This window comes from Odocoileus virginianus, chromosome 12 (assembly GCF_023699985.2).
Source record: "Odocoileus virginianus isolate 20LAN1187 ecotype Illinois chromosome 12, Ovbor_1.2, whole genome shotgun sequence".
Taxonomy (NCBI): Eukaryota; Metazoa; Chordata; class Mammalia; order Artiodactyla; family Cervidae; genus Odocoileus; species Odocoileus virginianus.
The window spans coordinates 62,150,176-62,156,175 of record NC_069685.1 but is presented as its reverse complement, the minus strand read 5'-3'; positions in this window follow the sequence as shown (position 1 = coordinate 62,156,175).

Genomic DNA, 6,000 nt, shown 5'->3' with positions numbered 1-6,000 from the left:
TGGGTATCCCACGTTGCAGGCAGATTCTTTGCCATTTGAGTCAACAGGGAAGCCCTTAAACCTACTTCCAAATCTCCAGATGCTTTCATTGGCCCAGCTTGAGGGGATTGGCCCTACCCCTGATCCAATCCATGGTGTCCATAGTTGGGGCCAGAGAAGGAGAAGTGGGATTGCCAAAGGGTGAGTGAGTCTCTGTGATGAATGAAACCTGTTAGCTGGCCTCATGGAGCTCAGTGTGAAGAGGGAGACAGACCCAGGGACAAACTCCATTCCTACTTAGGAAAGGTCATCAAATGATGGGATTGAAAGGACCACACAATCAGCTTGCGGTGGGAAAAGTTCCCAGAAGCTGTACCAACCACCACCCCAAAGCCGCTCTAGGACATGATGAGCTAATTAATCACAATTATTATTTATGGCAGTGCCAATCCACCTGCTCATGTCACAAGACATTAGTTATTGCCAGGAATGATGAATCCCAGGATATAGAACATGCTAAAAATATTAATCTACAAGTGAAAATGATTTTAATTGGATTTCGCCCTTGGGGTCGTGTCAGGGTCCTGCTTTCAATCAGACTTGTCCAGTCAGCAAAGCGGACCCCAGCCTTTCAAATTGAAACTGTGATTGGCTGGCAGAGGTTAATAGAAATGTTGGGAAATAAATAGGTTATTGATTGATCATAACAATCAGCTGGCTCCTGGCTTACCTTGCTGACCTCTCCCACCCAATTTTACGGCCAAACTCAGTTAGCATCTAATTATAGATCACTTTTACAATACTGTGTATTAATGAGTAGATTAAAGGGGCGGTGGGTAGGGGAATTCTTACTGGAGAAGTTTTCCCCCTGGCAGAAAAATGTGGTGAGACCTCCTGTCTTACTTGGGGACTGTGGCTGAGAGAAGGGAGGATCCAAGAGGAATAGTTACTCTCCCCACTTCCTTGACAAAACCTCATTCCTTCACTCAAAACACATTTAGAGGCTTTGTGCAGGGAGCCTGGGGACCATATTTGATATAGCCGCTCTGCTCGGGCCCTCATTCTGGCTTCTAAAACATCTGTGAGCATAAGAATTACTTGGCGGGGAGCTTCCCAAGTGGTAAAAAATCTCTGCCAGTGCAGGAGACATGAGTTCAATCCTTGATCCAGGAAGATATTCCATGCCTCAGGGCAACTAAACCCACGTGCCATAACTACTGAGCCCACATGCCCTGGAACCCGGGCTCTGCAACAAGAGAAGCCACCCCAATCAGAAACTCGTGCAGCACAACTAGAGAATAGCCCCCACTCTCCACATCTACAGAAAAGCTCTCGCAGCCATGAAGACCCAGCACAGCCAAAAATAAATAAATAGTCAATTTTTTTTAAAAAAGGAATTATTTGGCAGGCAGCTTGTTAGAAAGGCAGATTCTTGAACCCACCCCTGAGGTGCTGATTCAGAGGAGTCTGCATTTTTAGCAAGCCCACCCAGCCTCAGAAATCCAGAGGCAGTGAGGGAACCTCATTTTGAGACATAATGGCCTGATTGGAAATAAGGCCCACACGAGGAAACAAAAGTCAGAGCTCTGGGCGCCTGGCTGGAAACTGGTCCAGGGTCCTGTGGGACACACAGAAAGCCAAGGTCAGCTGAACCTGGGAGTCTTCACAGAGCTGGTGATGCTGGCGTTGAGCAGGAATTCCCCAGGTGAGCCTGAAGAGCAGTTTGTCCCCATAAAGGGTCATTTTTAACAGGCACCAGTGGTGCGGCTGACAGTCCCCACCAGGGAGATAATCAGCGTCTGCTTTTTGGTTGGGAAAACAAGCGTATAAATAACTTTGAATTGCCTCCTCTATTCCAAATGACTCTCTGCTTGCTGACCCCCAACCTCAAGGCCCAACCCCCCAGCCTCTCGCACCCCAGTCTTCTTCCCCCCAGCACGCCGCTCATTCCCACCTCAGGGCCTTTGCCCTCACTGCTGCCCCTGCCTGACACCCCCTTCCTCCTGAGGTCACGTGATCAGCTCCTTCACAGGGGCTCAAAAGTGCAGCCTCCTCCCACCACTGGCCTCAGCCACCCCCAGGCCACGCTGCCCAGCTGCTGTCCTCAACTTCTTCCGCAGCAGTGAATGGCAGGAGGTTCCTCACATGTTAGGTTCCATGTCTGTGACCCCCACTGGCCTCAGAGGACGCTGTGCGCAGGCAGGACGTGGTTGCTGGAGGGGCCTCATCCTGAACTCGAGGAACAGAGGACAGGCCAGGAAAAGACAGATGAAGTTCATAAGCTGAGACCCAGCACTCCAGGCAGGTGAGGTTGTGAGCTGGTGACTCACCCGCTCTGCACATCATTTAGGTATCAAGAGTCCTGTTCTGTGGGGGAGGGAGGTGGGCAGGGAAGGGAGGGAGCTGGCACGGCCACCCCAGACGCAAGCGAAGCGCTGGAGGCTTAGACGAGAGGAATGGCAGAGAGACAGAGGAAAACGGACAGGATGCCTGTGATTTCTCCCCGATTTTGCCTTTGGGCATCCAGAGATGTGGGGCTCTTCACTGAGATGGGAGACGCTGGCAGAGGACCAGGATGGGGCAGGGGAAACATCCTGAGTTCAGAGGAGAGAGAAACAAAGACGTTTTTTAAAAGGAGTTGTATCTGTTGTCTGTTTCTTCACAAGGTCTTCCACTCCAAGACCTACCAACTAAGAGCTAGAATCATTTCTTTTGCTCCTGAACCTGCAATGTGGGAAAAGTTATCCCCACTCCATGCAGCATTGGCTAGAGTAGCCCAACTAGAGCTGAAGGATCCTCGCCTTGAGATGGCGCAGTTGCTGCCACGTGGGGGCTGAGCCAGGGCTCGGGGTGGGGAAGGGGTTGGGGCTTAGGTCCTCCACAGGTCTCTTCACAGCTGCTTTGGCTTCCTCACAGCATGGTGGCTGGGCTCCAGGTGAGCCGCACTTGGCCTTGGAAGTCACGCACCATCACATCTGCCACTGTCACAAGCCTACCGAGCTTTGAGGGGATGGGAGAGACTGCTGCTGCCTTTTCTGAAAAATACAGCCAGCCACAGAGACAATAATGACAAACGCTTGTGGCATGATTACACCGGGACCTCCCCGTGCACGGGGTCCTCTCACAACCCCAAGGAGGAGGCTCCATTACTAACCCGTCTCACACGTGGGGACACAGAGGCCCAGACAGGCGAGGTGACTTGCCCCAGGTGACACAGTGTCTGAGTCCAGGAGGTTCTGAGCAGAGCTCAGCCTGACTTTTCTGCAGCCTCGGCGCCCAGCGCGGGGCCCGGCCCCAGACCCCGGGGCGCCGGCGCTGGGGGAGATGCTGGAGGTACGACCGCGTGAGTCCCGCAGCAGCCCTATCACGGCCACACTGAGAACCTGGGAACGCTTGGAGGCGGCTGAGGCCTGACCCCAGTGCCAAAAGGTGCTGTCTGGTATGCGCTCCCCGGTGGCCCAGCGGCCCTGAGATCCTCCCTGCGAAAGAGCCCCCACGGTCCTGAGCTTCCAAGGCGCTCCTGTCCTGGGGCCCCGGTGGGAGCCTCCAGAACATTCCTTACATTCCAGGGCTTTTCTCTGGGAGGAGGCCTCCTTCCCACAGGACAGGACTCTCTGTGAGGGCTGGGAAGCTTGTGTTTCAGGCAGAACAGCACCAGCTCTCCATGGGGCCTCTGTACCCCCAGCTGTGTGGCTTTCACCCTAGTGTGGCCACTTCGGGTAAGAGACTCTGGTGAGAAAGGCCCACGGCGAGGACCCCTGGGGCGCCTGCGTCCAGGTGGGCTCAGGCGCGGGGAGGACAGGGCGGCCTGAGCACCAGCTGGGCTGCCGTCTGTCTGCTCAGTGACATGGTCCGGTTGCTCCCGTCTCCAGGCCTCAGGCTGCCCCACCTTCCACCTGGATTCCCTGCCCGGCGGCAGGAGAAACCACAGGCGTAGGAAAGCCGACTGGAGACCCATCAAGTACTGATATTCTGCATCTCCTCTTTTCGAGTCCTCACAATCTCTTAGACGGAAACGGTATTACCTCCATTTTGCAGATGAAGAAACAGGCTTCAAGAGGAGAAGCCATTTGGCTTGATGTCTGTTAAGAACAGAAGCCCTCAGTAGAAATGAACAGAACTTTCCCGAAGCTTCTGTTCAAAACCACATTCTCTCTAGCCTTTTTCTTTCCCCCACCCACCCAGGCCCACCCAATTCCGTGAAACTCTGGAATCCCAAGAGGATCCCCACAGAGCCTCCTCTCGAAACCCCAGAGTAACCAAAGTTTCCAACAGAGAATGCGGCGGTCTTGGTGCGACACCGCCATCTGCTGGCTGTGTCCGAGAACTGCAGCTCTGGCTTGACCACTTAGAAGTGCCTGCAGTGGACTCCGGGACCCTGCCTTCCACGAGTGTACAATAAGAGCAGAGACAGACAACAAATAAGGAATCAAACGAGTAAGCGAGGTAATTCCAGATGGGCACAAGTTTTCAGCAAGAAATAAACAGCTTTCTGTGACAGAGCAGCGGCTCTCAAGGTGTGGTCCTGAGATCTGGGGACCCAAAGAGAAATTAATCCTTCCATTTCATCTTCCCTCCCAAGTGCATGGTGGGGTTTTGCAGGGGCTACCTGGACATGTGATGTTGCAACAGACTGAATGCAGAATCAGATAGCAGAATCCAAGGCTCGCTCTTCAGTTCAGTTCAGTTCAGTTAGTCGTGTCCTACTCCGCGACCCCATGAACCGCAGCACACCAGGCCTCCCTGTCCATCACCGACTCCCGGAGTTTACCCAAATTCATGTCCATTGAGTCAGTGATGCCATCCAACCATCTCATCCTCTGTAGATCCCTTCTCCTCACGCCTTCAACCTTTCCCAGCATCAGGGTCTTTTCAAATGAGTCAGCTCTTCACAATAGGTGGCCAAAGTATTGGAGTTTCAGCTTCAACATCAGTCCTTCCAATGAACACTCAGGACTGATTTCCTTTAGGATGGACTAGTTGGATCTCCTTGCTGTCCAAAGGACTCTCAAGAGTCTTCTCCAACACCACAGTTCAAAAGCATCAATTCTTCTGTGCTCAGCTTTCCTTATAGTCCAACTCTCACATCCATACATGACCACTGGAAAAACCACAGCCTTGACTAGACGCACCTTTGTTGGCAAAGTAATGTCTCTGCTTTTTAATATGCTGTCTAGGTGGTCATGACGTTCCCTCCAAGGAGTAAGCGTCTTTTAATTTCATGGCTGCAGTTACCATCTGCAGTGATTTTGGAGCCCAAAAAACTAAAGTCTGCCACTGTTTCCACTGTTTCCCCATCTGTTTGCCGTGAAGTGATGTGACCGGATGCCGTGATCTTAGTTTTCTGAATGTGGAGCTTTAAGCCAACTTTTTCACTCTCCTCTTTCACTTTCATCAAGAGGCTCTTTAGTTCTTCTTCACTTTCTACCATAAGGGTGGTGTCATCTGCATATCTGAGGTTATTGATATTTCTCCCAGCAATCTTGATTCCAGCTTGTGCTTCCTCCAGCCCAGCGTTGCTCATGATGTACTCTGCATATAAGTTAAATAAGCAGGGTGACAATATACAACCTTGACGTACTCCTTTTCCTATTTGGAACCAGTCTGTTGTTCCATGTCCAGTTCTAACTGTTGCTTCCTGACCTGCATACAGATTTCTCAAGAGACAGGTCAGATGGTCTGGTATTCCCATCTCTTTCAGAATTTTCCACAGTTTGTTGCAATCCACAGTCTTTTATTTAGCCAGACATTAAAGAGATTTACCAAAAAATAATAATGCTATCTTTTTTTGAAAGTTATTTTTCATGAAGAATGTTATTTACATAAGCATGCAATGTTTATTTTTATTGTCATTTTTTTCAATGAATTAATAAGCCCTTTTAAAGTCTCAGTTTTCATTTCTGTTATGGTAATGAATTGGATAAACAAGGCTCTAGAACATCTCAGTTCTAACTTCTAACATGGTCGACTCCACGCCAATCTCCATCTCCTCCTTTCCTCCGCGAGAGGCGGCCCTTGTCC